Here is an 18,371-nt window from a genome sequence, read left to right on the forward strand (position 1 = left end):
TGACCTTGCCAAGTGTGCGACCTGGCATCACATGACCCCCAGCAAGAGGAGGTTTGGTCTTGACCCGCAAGGACATGGTGATCCTCAGCTATATTTTCAGAAATAGCACTGTCTTCAATTTTTAAACAGGACAAAGAGAAAAAAAATGGTGTTATGTGGGCAGCAGCTGATCAAAGCTGCAACATTTCAAAGTACATGCTGTGTTATTTATTAAGGCGTAGAACTTCGCGCAGCAGAACACGGTGCACTTTAGAGATTTGGGCCACATTTTATTGGTGTAACCTGGGTCAGCCTTGAAACTAAGGGCACGAGTAAAAGCTATTTTCCAATTTGTAGTCAGAAATTTGCACCAATGCAAAGATATTTTCGTTGTATAAAGCGATGCTGTATTTTCAAGCAATCAGCAGTGCTTTGCTTTGTTCCGAGTACTTTACAGATGAATTAATGACAATTATTCCAGGTTATTAAGAGTCTATACCCCGTAAACTGATCAACAGATTTACAGTGAGGGCTCTCTAAGGATTCCTCCCTCATTGTAGTTTAATCCTCATTAGCCAGAGCTGTGTGCAGCAGTTTGGACGGGATAGTTATAAAACCATACTAGATGCACGTCTACATTTACACCAATGGAAATTTGCAGTAGGTTAAATGTTCGCTCTTGTTAATGAATCTTTCAGAGTCATGAGAATCGCGCATTATTTTACTCATGTCGTTATGAGTTATTAGCCTTTGAATTGTTGGTATTTAATTACAGCGAGCAAAGTCTTATAAAGAGCTATTTAGGGCTGGATTTTCATTCTTCTGCCCCCCCCGTTAGCGCCGCGGAGGTGCAATAATGGCGGCGGTAAAACACTTCCGGGCGGGCGGCCATTTTCCAGCGCCCCGCCGGGAAAATTCGGTGCCGGCTTGGAGGGGGCGCGGCGCATTACCGCCCAGAGGTGGCGAGCCGGTGTGCAACGCCCCCGACTTTTGGCTGCCGCCCGGCCTGTAGTACTCTGTAGAGCGCCCCCTGGTGGTACACCTGTGGAAGCAGGCATTCCAAGCTGCAGCGGCCGCACTGAGGTAAGTAATGTCGACCTCAGGCAAGTGTCACTTTTTCGTTCTTTATGTTGTGATGGCGTGAGTTATGTATTGGGAATGTTTGGGGTGTTTTCTTTTCAGGTTTTTTTGCCCCCCAGGCCTCTCTTAGGCCGCTCCGAGGCCAGCTGTTTAGCTCGGGATTTTCCCTTGCTCAGTCGGTCTGGCGCCCTAAAAGACTTGTGGAACGCCTCCCTTAGCGCTCCGCCCCGCACTCAGAGCCCAGCTGATGAATTTGGTGGCTGAGGATGCAAACCACTTCCCGGTGCAAAATTTACCGCCCCCCCCACCATTACCATCCCAAAATGACCAGAACTGAAAATCCAGCCAGTATGCAAATACTAATTGTTTTCAGTATAATTAATAACACACTTGCTAATCTCCAGTGGCAATGCTCATTGTGAGTTATTGTTTCCTAATAATTGGTCCGTCAACAAAGTGTGAAGTGTGGTACTTACAAGAAGTGCAAGCTACACAAAAGGCTTTTAATTTTTTTAGATCATAATTTGACCTTCATGATATGACAAAGCTGTTGCAGACTTATTGCCCTAAGAGGTCCTGGCTTTAATAGGTCAACATTTCATCACCAACTAATTGTTGGGAGTTACTCTAAAGCATAGAGTATCACCTACCTTAATAGTTCTCACAAACAGCAATATGATAATGACCAGATAATCTGTTTTAGTGATGTTCATTGAGGGATAAATATATGACCAGGATAACGAGATAACAGGAGGCAGCGGTCTGTGTATGGGGAAACATTACTGGCTCCATCCTCCTTGACCACTGGCTCAAACCTGGACAAGATTACTCACAGCCCCTTCATCCTACTCAACTCTGGGCTTAGCTTCTGACCCCATATCTTCTCCGTCACAAAGACTGTGGGTCAGATTTTGTGGTCGGCAGCCTACCTACAGAGTACGATGCCGGCATCCGAATACAATACAAACTTACCTGATGGGACGTTCCTTTGCGAACTTGCTCTCTGACGTGGTGTACTCGAGGGCAGCGTAAGGGCCCAAGGATCCCGGGGTACAGCGTGTGCAGGAAGCCTACCCAGGATCACGTGGGCCTGGTGCTCCAATCAGTACACCAAAGGGAAAGTGACTGTCCCCAATACGTCAATATATTGCTCAACCAGGCCAACAGCCCCAGCACTGAAGCACTGACCACACTCGACCAGCTCCGCTGGGCAGGACTCATTAGCCGCGTGCCTGACACAAGACTCCCAAAGCAAGCGCTCTACTCAGAACTCCTTCACGGTAAACGAACCCAAGGTGGGCAGAGAAAACGTTTCAAGGTTACCCTCAAAGCCTCCTTGATAAAATGCCACATCCTCACCGACATCTGGGAGTCCCTGGCCAAAGACCGTCCTAAGTGGAGGAAGAGCATCCGGAAGGGCGCTGAGCACCTCGAGTCTCGTCACCGAGAGCATGCAAAAACCAAGCGCAGGCAGTGGAAGGAGCGTGCGGCAAACCAGACCCACCCACCCTTTCCTTCAACGACTATATGTCCCACTGTGACAGAGACTGTAATTCCCGTATTGGACTGTTCAGTCACCTCAGAACTCATTTTTAGAGTGGAAGCAAGTCTTCCTCGATTCCGAGGGACTGCCTATGATGATAATGTATTGCATTTCACCCAACATCATATTTTTACAGAATTATCTGAATATCTTTGATATTATTTTTCCAGTTGGCTTTTATTTTAATATTGAGAAACCATGCTTGTATTCACTACTACATTTCTTGTAATTGAAGAGCAGGTTATATCGCTAGACAGAGGAGTTAATGGCCCAGAACTAACAGCAAGTTAAAAATATGCTGCTTTGCGTCTCTCACTTTGGATGCATCTTCAGAATAATTACAAGGACGAGGAGAATAAATAGTTCCAAAATTACCCTCTCTCTCTCTCTCTCTCACAAACACGCAGACCCACCTAAAAAAATAATTTGGGAATTCAATCTGAAATCTAATTTAGGAATTAGAGTTCTGATAAATCATTCAAACTCTGTAAAATGTCATATAAAATACATTTTTAAGAAGCGGAAATTTCTGATAGTATTAACATGGACAGGTGATATAAACATAAATATAGCAAGTGCCCAAACAAAGATCTGAAGATGTGGGATTAGTTATTGCAAAAAGACAGAAATAGTGATTACAGTGTACTGCGTTGATATTATAATAATCTGCACTGATGTAAAGTAATATGTTCACGTTAGTTGCCTGGATCTGAAAAATCTGTACATTAATCATTGGAGGTATTTGGACAGTTTTACAATTATATATAAGGCTATATATAAGAATTATTCTCATCTATATTATTTAGGAATAGCATGATCAGCAGGGAATCGATAAAGTGCAGAACATTTTCAAAATGTTTCCCATGTAAATTATGTCCATTGGATAGTCCTCAATGCCAGCATAGGTCTAAGAACTCCAGATTTGTGAGGCGTGACCAATTGCTTCGAATATCCTGATGATTCATCTCTTTAGACAAGTAACTGCTTTTCTAACGAACTTTGATGCCCCATCAAATGCTCGAGCATTTTATCAAATGTTGATGTTAGACTAACCAATTTTAAAATCTCTGAGTCGAGTATGACTCCTTTTCTAAATGTCTTAAAATCAGCACTCTCTAAAGGTCTGACGCAGTAATACCATGAGTCAGTCATGACTCATGAATATAAGGCTCCTTTTTTATTTATTCTTCAAATGATCTCATTTCATTCCAAATTCATCTATTTACAACTTATTCCTAATAATATCTTATTTCCTCTTAACTCCATGGGGGTAAATTTTCAACTTTACTGATCGAATGATAAGCTCGTGGAGCAGAGAAAGTTCCTGTGCCACTATTTGAAGAAGAGCAGCGAATTCTCCTGATGTCCTGGACAACATTCCTGTTTAATCCAACAAAAGAAAGACTTGCATTTATTTACCGTCTTTCACGACCTCAGAACGTCCCAAAGCCCTTTACTGCCAATGAAATACTTTTGGAGTGTAATCACTGTTGTAATGTCGAAAGCGGGCAGCCAATACGCACACAGCAAGGTTCCATGTGATAATGACCAGATCATCTGTTTTAATGATGTTGGTTGAGGGCACAAAACTAGGGAGAGCTCCCCATCGCTTCTTCGATTAGTGCCGTGGGATCTTTTATGACCACCTGAAAGGGCAAATGTGGCCTCAGTTTAATGTCTCATCTGAAAGAAGGAACCTCTGACACTGTTGCATTCCCTCAGTACTTCACCACCAAAAAAAGATTAACCGGACATTAATTCGGTTATTGTTTGCGACCATTTATTCAGATAGCAACAGTGATTGACACTCAAATCTATTGTTTGCAAAGTAGGTGGGGGTTTTCTCTGACCGGTGAGGGCCAGTAAGACCCAGTGAAAAATGGCTCTTTCTCACTGTCTAAAGAAATCTAGTTTATACCCAGCTGCAAGAGACTTAGGGACAGAAGAACAGTATGAACAGGAGTAGGCCATTCAGCCCCTCGAGCCTGCTCCGCCATTCAATTAGATCATGGTTGGTCTGTACCTTAATCCCATCCTTTGATACCCTTACCAAACAAAATATATTGCTCTCAGTCCTGAAAGCTCCAACTGTCCCAAACTCCAGAGCGTTTTGGGGGAGGGAAGAGAGTTCCAGATTTCCACTGCCCTTTGTGTGAAAACTGCTTCCTAATTTCAATCCTGAACAGCCTAGCTCCAATTTTAAGATTATGCCCCTTTGTTCTTGATTCTGCCACCAGGGGAAATAGTTTCCATATCATAGGATTACATAGGAATACATCATAGGCGATCCCTCGAACGAGGATGACTTGCTTCCACACCAATAGGGATAAGTTCATGGAGGGCCCGATATTCCAGTCCTGAACTCCAAGGGTGGGAGATGTCTGTGCGTGGATTTTTTTAACGTGGGGTGACCGTTGCACACTAGCCACCACACAGGCTTGACAGAGCTAGGCCTTTATCCGGTGGCAAGGATAAACCAGGACGACTGGAGACCAGCTCTGCTGCACAGGCCTAGTGCGCACACATATCGCAGTGTGGGCTGGCCCGTGCTTAAGTTTGCAGTTCCCTGAACTTGCTCCATCTATCTTTTTAAATAGAGGGATAACATGAACTGTCCTCTGGCACTATGCACGGATACAATCCACGCATATATATGGATCACATAGGATATACAGCACAGAAATAGGCCATTCGGTCCACTCGAGCCTCCTCCTGTCTTTCTTCCTCTAACTCTATCAGCATAACCCTCTAATCCCGTCTCCCTCATAAGCTTGTCTAACCTCCCCTTAAATGCATCTCTGCTATTCGCTTCAACCACTCCCTGTGGCAGCGAGTTCCACATTCTCACCATTCTCTGGGTAAAGAAGTTTCTTCTGAATTCCGTATTTGATTTCTTGGTGACTATCTTATATTGATGGCCTCTAGTGATCCTCTTCCCCACAAGTGGAAACATTCTCTCTGTATCCACTCTATCAAAACCTGTCATCACTTTAAAGACCTCAATTAGGTCACCCCTCAGCATTCTTTTTTCAAGCGAAAGAGACCCAGCCTGATAGGTACAACCTTGCATTTCTGGTATCATGCTTATAAATCTTGTATTCTCCTTGTAAATCTACCCTATTAAATCATTTTAATATTTTAAACACCTCAGTCAGATCTCACCTCAAGTTTCTGTTCTCAAGGGAATTGTAATGTATTTGCTTCATGAGTTCTTGCTTAAGAATTCATAGCAACACATTGCTATTAAGAACTAGTTGGTTTGTTAACAAAGGTTTAATAATCACACCACACATTACCAGTTCATTAACTAGGCTCACAACTGCATACCTCATCGTGGATGACCTAGATCCAACTGACTGGGGTTTTATTGAGTCTTGTGAACATCAGGTGACTGGCTAAGCGCAGACTCAAGGTACATACATTACAGGAATACAAACCAAGTTTAAGCAAAATGTCCTCTTAAATTATTTCTCTACGCCTTGAAGTAGGGGAGCCAGCATCCAAGGGGCAACATTAAAGAAGAAATAAATAAGAAAGCCACAGGATTTGTTTTTTTTTCCAGCAAGACTCAGAAGAAGAGGTTACACCTTTTCAAAGTAACAGTGACTGTCCTGAAAAGAATTATACCTTCTGACCACAACCGCCGTGTCCATCTATAATTCAGGGAAGGCCAATAGGAACATTTGACAAGCAAGGAATAGTCATAATAGTCCACTACGGGGTACAATGGACATGATTTTCATGGTGTGACAACTGAAAGAGAAATGCAGGGAACAGCACCAACCCTTGCACACAGCCTTCTTTGACCTCACAAAGGCCTTTGACACTGTTAACCACGAGAGACTATGGACTATCCTCCTCCATTTTGGCTGACCCCAAAAGTGTGTCGCCATCCTCCGCCTGCTCCACGACGACATGCAGGCCGTGATCCTGACCAACGGATCCACCACAGACCCAATCCACATCCAGACCGGGGTCAAACAGCGCTGTGTCATCGCACCAACCCTCTTCTCAATCTTCCTCGCTGTAATGCTCCATCTCACGCTCAACAAGCTCCCCGCTGGAGTGGAACTAAACCAAAGAACACCAGTGGGAACCTGTTCAACCTTCGTCGCCTCCAGGCTAGATCCAAGACCGTCCCATCCTCTGTCGTCGAAATACAGTACGTGGACGACGCTTGCGTCTGCGCACATTCAGAGGCTGAACTCCAAACCATCGTCAACATCTTCACCTAGGTGTACGAAAGCATGGGCCTTACACTAAACATCCATAAGACAAAGGTCCTCCACCACCTGACCCCGCCACACAGCACTGCCCCCCGGTCATCAAAATCCTTGGCGCGGTCTTGGACAACGTGGACCACTTTCCATACCTCGGAAGCCTACTATCAGCAAGGGCAGACATCGACGACGAGGTTCAACACCGCCTCCACTGCGCCAGCGCAGCCTTCGGTCGCCTAAGGAAGAGAGTATTCGAAGATCAGGCCCTCAAATCTGGCACCCTTATGGTCTACAGGGCTGTAGTGATACCCGCCCTCCTGTATGGCTCAGAGATGTGGACCATATACAGCAGACACCTCAAATTGCTGGAGAAATACCACCAATGATGTCTCCACAAGATCCTGATTATCCCCTGGGAGACGCACCAACGTCAGTGTTCTCGATCAAGCCAACATCCCCAGCATCGTAGCACTGACCACACTCGACCAGCTCCATTGGGCGGGCCACATTGTCCGCATGCTCGACACAAGATTCCCAAAGCAAGCGCTCTACTCGGAACTCCTACACGGCAAGCGAGCCCCAGATGGGCAAAGGAAATGTTTCAAGGACACCCTCAAAGCCTCCTTGATAAAATAAGACATCCCCACTGACACCTGGGAGTCCCTGGCCAAAGACCGCCCTAAGTGGAGGAAGTGCATCCGGGAGGGTGCTGAGCACCTCGAGTCTCGTCGCCGAGAGCATGCAGAAAACAAACGCAGGCAGCGGAAAGAGCGTGCGGCAAACCTTTCCCTCAACGACTGTCTGACCCACCTGTGACAGAGACTGTAATTCCCATATTGGATTGTACAGTCACCTGAGAACTCACTTTGAGAGTGGAAGCAAGTCTTCCTCGATTCCGAGGGACTGCCTATGATGATGATGAGTCACAATACTCACTAACGGGTGATTTGCACAACATCACTGTGTCAAACTGGCCATTTGCACAACTTAATAAGATAGGCATCTTTTTGATTATTTATGATTCTGTTTAAAGCGGTCAAAAACTATCTTTCGCCAGAAGGAAGCGTTTGGCAGTACTATAAGCTGTATTGAAACACAGCAGTGCGTCAGGACAAAAATATGTCATAACAAGACCACACATGAACCCCTATTACTCCTTTTACCTCCTAAAAAAGTTTGTCCCAAAACCTTTTCCTGAAGCAAACAGCAATCATTTGGATTTATATCGTGCTTTAAACATATTTGATGAAGATAACCATACAATCTTACTACAGCATCATTAGATATGGGCATGCCACATATATATGGGTATCAACAGATCAGGGCATGGAAGGAGCAATGTCTGTTGGTCCTGGTGAAAGGTCGCCGACCTTAAATGTTAACACTGTTTCTCTCAACACAGAACTTTATGTAAATCGTATATAGTACTTCATTGGCTGTAAAGCGCTTTGAGACGTCCGTTGGTCATGAAAGGGGCTATATAAATCCATGGCTTTCTTTTCACAGATGCTGCCTAGCTTGCTGAGTGTTCCCAGTATTTTCTGTTTTTAAATCAAATGGAAAATGTGTTTCATTAATCAGAATGTCCCGCTCTCCTTTCTCCACACAGTGATGAATAGTCAGCATGGTAACCGCATAAGAAGATCAGAATTAGAAGCAGGAGTAGGCCATTCGGACCCTTGAGGCTGCTCCACCATTCAATATCATGGCTGATCATCGACCTCAACTCCACTTTCTCGCTCGATCCCCATAACCCCTTGATTCCCTTAGAGTCCAAACATCTCTCGATCTCAGCCTTGAATGTACTCAGCGACTGAGCATCCACATCCCTCTGGGGTACACACTTTCACCATGTACCAGTTCAGATCAAAGCACCTTGTGACATTTTGGGCCGTAATTTGCGGCCCCTACAGGCGTGTCCGAGCTGCGCATGCGCTAAAACCCGGAACTTGACAGATTGCTCACATCCCCGGGAAAAGGGCCTTTGCGGGCGGAGGGTTGGGCTATTTACCCAACTTCTGCCCAGCAAATGCCTGTGAAATTCTTACACCTGCATAAGGCCTGCTTTTACCAGTATAACAGTTTTAAAAAAACAGAAAAATAAAACGTTATCAATCATTTATACACTAAAAATCCCCGTGCAATAAGGCATGTTTGTTTTTTAGCCCCGTTAAATTTATTTTTCAAAAAGTAAATTTTTTGTTTTAAATATTTAATTAAGTGCCATTTTAATTAATTATAAATATGTAATGTTTTTTTTAATTATTTGATGTGTAGAGGTATATTTTCGGTGATCCCTGATCATACTTATGGGCTTTCAGTATATGCGGAATGCCTATAAGCATGAATGGGGATTCTCTTCTTTGATTGGTTGGGCCAGCCCACATGATCCATGGGGGGCTTATGAACCGCATGCGCCCCTGAGATATGTAGGCCTCTACGTAGGCCTATGCGTCAAGGTCCAGAAGCGCAAATCTCTGTGGATCCCGAGGCAGAAGTTAAGTGCGTAGATTATTTTGCTAGTCAGTAGCATCTGCCTGTGGGAAGCCTTTATTGCAAGGGGGCAGAAGTTAAGTGCGTAGATTATTTTGCTAGTCAGTAGCATCTGCCTGTGGGAAGCCTTTATTGCAAGGGGGGATGGAGTATAAAAGCAGAGAAGTCCTGTTACAGGGTATTGGGGAGACCACACCTAGAGTACTGTGTACAGTTTTGGTCTCCTTATTTAAGGAGGGATATACTTGCATTGGAGGCAGTTTAGAGAAGGTTCACTCGGTTGATTCCTGAGATGAAGGGGTTGTCCTATGAAGAAAGGTTGAGCAGGATGGGCCTATACTCATTGGAGTTTAGAAGAATGAAAGGCGATCTATTGAAACATATAAGATTCTGAGCGGGCTTGAAAGGGTAGATGCAGAGAGGATGTTTCCCCTCGTGGGGAAATCTAGAACTAGGGGACATAGTTTCAGAATAAGGGGTCGCCCATTTAAAATAGAAATGAGGAGGAATTTCTTCTGTCAGAGGGTCGTGAATCTTTGGAATTCTCTACCCCAGAGAGCTGTGGAGGCTGGGTCATTGAATATATTTAAGATGGAGATAGACAGATTTTTGAACGATAAGGGAGCCAAAGGTTATGGGGAGCGGACCGGGAAGTGGAGTTGAGGCCAGGATCAAATCAGCCATGATCTTATTGAATGGCGGAACAGGCTCGAGGGGTCAAATGGCCGACTCATGTTCCTATTTCTTATAAGCCTCCGACCGTAAATTCAGCCCCTTTGTGTCTGAAACCTGAAACCTGTCGGGGGCAATGAGGGGCAAGGGGTCCATGCTGGCTGCCTGTAACCCTTCAGTTGATTCGGGCGATAGACCTCGTGGGGCTTGCTTTTAAAGAGAGAATGTTAGAATACATGGACAGTGTTGAACAGGTACTTGTCTCCTTAAAACAAATGCCACAGCAAAGGAACGTGGTGCGACAGATTGCTGCAAATAGCCATGCCCGACCTCAGCTTGCTTATATATGTATTGAAACAGGCATGAGTGGGGGATGCACAACTTCCTACATAAGAACAGAAGGACATAAGAAATAGGAACAGGAGTAGGCCATACGGCCCCTCGAGCCTGCTCCGCCATTTAATAAGATCATGGCTGATCTGATCATGGACTCAGCTCCACTTCCCTGCTCGCTCCCCATAACCTTTTATTCCATTATCACTCAAGACAATGTCTATTTCTGTCTTAAATTTATTCAATGTCCCAGCTTCCACAGCTCTCTGAGGCAGCGAATTCCACAGATTTACAACCCTCTGAGAGAAGAAATTTCTCCTCATCTCAGTTTTAAATGGGCGGCCCCTTATTCTAAGATTATGCCCCCTAGTTCTAGTCTCCCCTATCAGCGGAAATATCCTCTCTGCATCCAACTTGTCAAGCCCCCTCATAATCTTATACGTTTCAATAAGATCACCTCTCAATCTTCTGAACGCCAATGAGTAGAGGCCCAACCTACTCGACCTTTCCTCATAAGTCAACCCCCTCATCCCCGGAATCAACCTAGTGAACCTTCTCTGAACTGCCTCCAAAGCAGGTATATCCTTTCGTAAATATGGAAACCAAAACTGCATGCAGTATTCCGGGTGTGGTCTCACCAATACCGTGTATAACTGTAGCAAGACTTCCCTGCTTTTATACTCCATCCCCTGCTGCACTATGCTCAGGGAGACCTGGTCTCCACAGAAGCAGCGAGGTAGCATTCATGTCAGAGGCAGTGCCGTGCTGGTACATCAATTTACATAAAGAATTGGATCTGGAAGGACTGAGCTCACATCAATTCAGAGCTGACCCCAGCACTGAGGCTCGTCTATCAGAGGAGATCACAAATACAGGCAAGACATCCTGTCGATACCTTGATTGAGGAAGTCGCCAATGGTAAAAGCTCTGGCTGTCCTTGGTCCTGCCCTGGAAGTCTCTGCTGAGGTGTGTGTAGTTGGGTGCATGGTGAAACAGAGTCAGCGCAGTGCCGGTCTGCAAGACCATCAGCCGGCCGGGATTACTGCAGGGAGCAGCGTGCAGTGGCATACCACTGCAGGGAGCAGCGCATGCTGCTGCAGGAGGGCGACGGCTGTGAAGCCAGGTCGCTGATTGCAGTGCGGGCAGGCACAGCAGGAGGGACGAAGGAGCAGCAAGAGTTTGTAGAAGGAAGTGACCGGGGCCCAGTAGAGGCGTGAGTCTGGGGCCCAGAAGAGGCGAGGGCCCAGGGGCAGCAGGGGCCAGCCTACACTGCCATATGTGTGCGCACTAGGTCCGTGCAGCAGAGCTGGTCTCCAGTCGTCTTCGGTAATCCTTTCCACTGGACCAAGACCTAGCTCTGTCAAGCCCGTGTGCTGGCTGGTGTGCAACGGCCACCACACATTAAAAAAATCCATGCACAGGCATCTTCCACCCTTCAAGATGTAGTTTGGGATCGGGAATATTAAGTCCTTCATTGAAACATCTGTGAACTCATCCCTTTTTGCTGTGAAAGCAAGTCAGCCTCGCTTCGAGGGACTGCCTATGATGAAACAGAGCTTTAGTTCCTGTGTAATGTGACAGCGAGCAGTATAGCAACTATCTCCTGAGATGGCTGCTATAGGTGCCCGCGAGTTGGTTGACGTGAATTTCTGTCTGTATGTGTGACCTGCCCTGTATGTTACGATTCGAAAACAACATCACTTTGTTCACAGTACTTGTAACAGCACTTGTGTGCTGAGAGATTTACTTCGTATTGTCACTGGTGGCAATGAATGCCTGGGCTATCGCTATGGCCTTACTCAAGGTTGGGGTCTCTACAGTCAAAAGTTTGCGAAGTATGGTTTCGTGGCCAATGCCAAGTACGAAAAAGTCTCTGAGCATGTGCTCCAAATGTCCTTCAAATTCGCAATGTCCTGCAAGGCATCTTAGCTCGGTGACATAACTCGCCACTTCCTGGCCTTTTGTAGGTGTAGAACCGGTACCTCGCTATCAGAACGCTTTCCTTCGGGTTCAAATGCTCTCGGACCAGTGTGCACAAATCGTCGTACGATTTCTCCGTGGGTTTCGCTGGAGTGAGCAGATTCTTCATGAGGCCATACGTTAGTGCCCCACAGACGGTGAGGAGGATCACCTTTCATTTGGCAGTGTTCTCTTCCCCATCTAGCTCGTTGGCCACGAAGTATTGGTTGAGTCGCTCCACAAAAGTTTCCCAATCATCTCCCTCCGAGAATTTCTCCAGGATGCCCACTGTTCTCTGCATCTTTGGGTTTGCTATCTGTATCTCGTCACCAGTTGTTGTGTATGGAGAAGGAGTCAGACTGAACACTGTGAGCTCAAAGTAAAGTGTGACCGTAGTCTTTTATTGCAGGTCTCCATAGTGCCTCTCCAACCTGTGAAGCCTCCTTAAATACTTGTGCTCCCAAGGGATTATGGGACCCCCTTGGGACTCCAGGGGATGAGCTCTCTGGTGGCTGTACAGAGTAAATACAAGTCTACATATATAACAGTGGGGACCACAGCTTGATGCAGAGTGGCTTTTGTGACACTATGATGATCATCATAGGCATTCCCTCAAAATCGCAGAAGACTTGCTTCCACTCTAAAAGTGAGTTCTTAGGGGACTGAACAGTCCAATACGGGAATTATAGTCTCTGTCACAGGTGGGGGACAGACAGTGGTTGAAGGAAAGGGTGGGTGGGGAGCCTGGTTTGCCGCACGCTCCTTCCGCTGCCTGTGCTTCTTTTCTGCATGCTCTCGGCGACGAGACCCAAGGTGCTCAGCGCCCTCCCGGATGCTCTTCCTCCACTTAGGTCAGTCTTTGGCCAGGGACTCCCAGGTGTGTGGAGATGTTGCACTTTATCAAGGAGGCTTTGAGGGTGTCCTTGAAACGTTTCCTCTGCCCACCTGGGGATCGCCTGCCGTGTAGGAGTTCCGAGTAGAGCACTTGCTTTGGGAGTCTTGTGTCAGGCATGCAGATAATGTGCAAACACTATGATAGGGCTAACCATGCAACCTTAATCGACCATCCACATCAGCCTCACCAACATAATGATATGTGAATCAATGCCCTATTAATATTTCTGCTAGATCAACCACGTCGGTCATCGAACAAAGAGCTGGCACCGTTAGGATGGGCCGAACGGCCCCATTCTGTACTGTATGATTCCATTATTCTAAATGGATCCACATCCAACAAGACTCAGCTGTACTCCCTAAACACTGGGCTAAAGGATCCAAGCTAACGAGATATAGATTCCCATAAATTGTCTTTATTTAGAGAGTCTGATCACTTTAGCAACATCGGTGTAATCCACAGTTCAGGGTAAGGTCCAGGATTGTAAATCCCCGAGAATGTCATCACTGTTTATGCCATTTAAAGGTACCCTGCCCTTTCCCACCTCCGCACTGCGGCCCCTCCCAATAAGATGCTACGTTATTTTTAACTTGTTCAATCTTTTATTCCACTCACAAGCTGTTGTCTTTTATTGGCCTTGCAATCATCAGACTTTTATCATTCACTACCAATCACATGGGGTGGCTAATTTTAAATGAAATTATCTCCGGGAGAGACAGCAGATGCTCAATGCTCCTGCCTATTGATTGTCTTTATTTTTAAACAGTCTAAAATGAGTTTCATTAATTGGGTGACAGGGCACTTTGCCTGGATGGAAGGCAGTGATTCTGCAGGTTTCTTTCAGGAAAGGATTCATTAGAAGCCTCTCTTTATGTCGGTATGTCAAAGAAAGAAAGACTTGCATTTATATAGCACCTTTCACGACCACCGGATGTCTCAAAGCGCTTCACAGCCAATGAAGTACTTTTGGAGTGTAGTCACTGTTTTAATGTGGGAAACGTGCCAGCCAGCTTGCGCACAGCAAGCTCCCACAAACAGCAATGTGATAATGACCAGATAATCTGTTTTTTTGTTATGTTGAGTGAGGGATAAATATTGGCCAGGTCACCGGGGATAACTCACCTGCTCTTCTTCGAAATAGTGCCATGAGATCTTTTACTGAGAGGGCAAACGGGGCCTGGGTTTAATGTCTCCTCCGAAAGACAGCACCTCCGACGTGCAGCGCTCCTCAGCACTGCACTGGAGTGTCAACCTAGGTTTATGTGCTCAAGTTCCTGGAGTGATACTTGAATCTACGACCTTCTGACTCAAGAGTTGAGTGTGCTACCCACTGAGCCACAGCTGACACTTCCCCTCCTTCACCCCCTAAAAAGGTACATTCCCCCCTGCCCTGATCTCCTCTCCACTCCTCATGCTCTATCTGGATCGTAGATTAGCCATAGCAAGGTTGGGTGACTGGCCCAAATCCAAACTCCCCTAAAGCTACTCCGAGTTGACTGACCAACCTATGAATTTCTGACAGATTGTCTACAATAGCAAAATAGTTGTAGAGCTGTTGCATTGTGAGTGGCTTAGCACTCACAATGATGTTCACGAGATTGAATAAAGCCCCAGCCAGTTGGGTCTAGGTCATCCACGACGAGGTATGCAGTTGTGAGCCTGGTGGATGAACTGGTAATGTGTAGTGTGATTGTTAAACCTTTGTTAATAAACCAACTAGTTCTTAATAGCAATGTGGTGCTATGAATTCTTAAGCAAAGAACCCATAAAGCAAATACATTACAACACTGAAGTGTCAGCATAGATTATATGTTCAAGTTTATGGAGTGGGGCTTGAACCCACAACCTTCTAACTAACTGAGCTAAGCTGACACCATTTGAGTCTGTTAGAGGCTGTGACAACAGATTTTTGTTTAATGTAACGTTATTTTTGTCGGTTAATTGCAGATCATTTTATTTTTTAAATTGAGTTTTTGCTCTGATTAAATTGGATCAATTTTATTCAAAAATAGTTTCAAAGGAGCTTTATCACCCAATCCCTTTTAAATATGAATTGCAGAGGATTCTGATTAACACTGCGGAATAACATACATTAGCTCCCGATGGAGATAGTCTCGCATGAGCGATTGCAGCCCGAGAATAAACTTTTTGGGATTTGCAAGGTTGGCGACCGAGGACCTCCAATTTACTGGGGTCTCCCTAGGCAACGGCCTTAGCGAAGCCAAGCGTGGATCGTGCAAAATATAAAAGCAATTGGAGGCTCTTCGGCCTTGCCAGTCCACTTCTGTTAGTCCCCAGCATCGAGGCATTGACCACACTCAGTAGCTCCGGTGGACGGGCCACGTAGTCCAAATGCCGATACAAGACTCCCGAAACAGGCACTCTACTCCGAGCTCCGTCATGGCAAGCGAGCCCCAGGAGGGCAGAGAAAACGCTTCACGGACACCCTCAAAGCCTCCTTGAAAAACTGTAACATCCCCACAGACTCTTGGGAATCCCTGGTCCAAGAACGCTCAAAGTGGAGAAAAAGCATTCGGGAAGGCGCCGAACATTTGGAGTCTCTTCGTCGGGAGCACGCGGAAGTCAAGCACAAACAGCGGAAGGAGCGTACGACCAATCAAGCACCCCACCCTCCCGTTCCTTCAACCACCACCTGCCCCACCTGTGACAGAGACTGTAGATCCCGCATTGGTCTCACCAGCCACCTTGGAACTCATGTTAGTGTGGAAGCAAGTTTTCCTCGAAAAATAATTTAGAATATCGCCCCGGGAGCTTCCATGGAATGCCTGCTCTCCCAGTCGGAGACGGCGCCGGGCGTTACGGCAGGCGAAAGGAGCGAAGTTCGGGATCGCGGCGCTAATGTGGCATTGCACACTCATGACGACACTGAGTGGGCAGAGCTAACTGATAGCGCCGTCACTAAACCGCCAGTGAAGTTCGCAGCAGGCACTAACAGCGCGGCGCTTGGGCGGCAAATGCTTAGCGGCCCGTTAGCGCACCTCTCTCGCACTAATGGGTGGTGCTAAGCACACGTATATTTAGCCCTTAATGTCTGCACATCTGCCCGACAGTTTCTGATCTCAGCCGAGCCCATCTCATGTCCCACGTGCACTCAGCCAGCCTCAGCCAGTTTGCAAGATCCACTCATTAACATAATTATTCAAAGACTCCATGCATAAAGTGTACATCGACTCCTGTTATTTTAGGGCACTAGGGCCATGGGGGAGTGGATGGTGGCAGCCAGCCAGGCTCCCAAAAAGTCATCAGAGGTGTCATTGATTAAGTAAGCGAGTAGCGGGTTATATAACCCAATGTTTCGGGGGCAGACCTTCAGGGACGAGGGACCTAGATCTGCAAAAAGTTTGTCTTTTGGAACTGACCAATACAGCCTTTACTTGACTAAGTTGAATTGGAGTCGAGAAGATGAAGGGGTGATACAATGCTGGCCAGCCTGACACAATGTAAACTTGCTCATAAAACCTGCAAGTGTTTGCTTATCAAATTCATTCTTGGCATATCGACACTGCACTGCAGCCTTTGCCTATAATATTGCAAAATTCACATTCCTAACAAACACCATAACTGCTCAGGATTATATCACATGCAAGAAAGAGGACATTTAAACCCAGGGTAGGGTGGGAAGATTTTGTCTGGTTAATTATGTGATAGCGAAGGCATTAGCAACTGGAATATTTTCTCTGATCACCATTTTTAGCAACATTATTAGTGCGTTGTTTTAGAACGCTTTTATGATTTCGCTAGAAAGTGAACACAGGAAATCTATCATCACGGCCACAATGTCACTAGGACATAATGACCAACAAAAACTTGTTCTGAACATTGAAACACGACCCAATGCGTGACCATTGGAAATGGTGAGAGAGTTGGTGAGAGAGGGAGTGATGGCTAGTTTGACTTTTTCCAATTCTCCTTATGAACAAGGCAACATTATAGTCAGTAAATTAGCTGAAAATCCGTGGAGATATATTCAAATGATCACGTCAAGAATGGCTCAGAGGAAAACTCTGGGCTAAACTTTTGGACCACACAACCAGTGACAAAGAGCTGAGGCTTGTCAACTCCGGACAAATATGGACCTGAACATGAGGGGCAATCCTAGAAGTCTCCGCTGCTGGTGTGGATCTCCCCAGCAGTAAGTAGGTCAGCCATTCAGGGCGATAGTATTGTGGTCTCTCTCTGACCCACATTCATGTCTAGTGGAGCCCTGACCAAATTATCCCAATGGGGAACAATTAGGGAGCAGGGAAACATGATTTGCATTCATAGGATTACATAGGATATATGGCACAGAAACAGGCCATTTGGCCCAACCAGTCCACGCCGGCATGTATGCTCCATGAGCCTCCTCTTGTCTTCCCTCATCTAAATAAGAACATAAGAAATAGGAACAGGATTAGGCCATTTGGCCCCTCGAGCCTGCTCCGCCATTCAATAAGATCATGGCTGATCCGATCATGGACTCAGCTCCACTTCCCCACCCGCTACCCATAACCCCTTATCCCCTTATCGTTTAAGAAACTGTCTATTTTTGTCTTAAATTTATTCAATGTCCCAGCCTCCAAAGCTCTCTGAGGCAGCGAAATCCACAAATTTACAACCCTCTGAGAGAAGAAATTTCGCCTCATCTCTGTTTTAAATGGGCAGCCCCTCTAGATCATGCCCTCTAGTTCTAGTCTCCCCATCAGTGGAAACATCCTCTCTGCATCCACCTTGTCAAGCTCCCTCATAATCTTACACGTTTCGATAAGATCACCTCTCATTCTTCTGAATTCCAATGAGTAGAAGCCCAACCTACTCAACCTTTCCTCATAAGTCAACCATTCATCCCCAGAATCAACCTAGTGAACCTTCTCTAAACTGCCTCCAAAGCAACTATATCCTTTCGTAAATATGGAAACCAAAACTGCACACAGTATTCCAGATGTGGCCTCACCAATACCTTATATAACTACAGCAAGACTTCCCTGCTTTTATACTCCATCCCCTTTGCAATAAAGGCCAAGATACCATTGGCCTTCCTGATCACTTGCTGTATCTGCATACTATCCTTTCGTGTTTCATGCACAAGTACCCCCAGGTCCCGCTGTAATCTTTGCAATCTTTCTCCATTTAAATAATAACTTGCCCTATAAAAATCTATCAGCCTAATCCTCTATTCCCTTCTCCCTCATATGTT

This window comes from Pristiophorus japonicus, chromosome 2, assembly GCF_044704955.1.
Source record: "Pristiophorus japonicus isolate sPriJap1 chromosome 2, sPriJap1.hap1, whole genome shotgun sequence".
In the NCBI taxonomy this organism is placed as follows: domain Eukaryota; kingdom Metazoa; phylum Chordata; class Chondrichthyes; family Pristiophoridae; genus Pristiophorus; species Pristiophorus japonicus.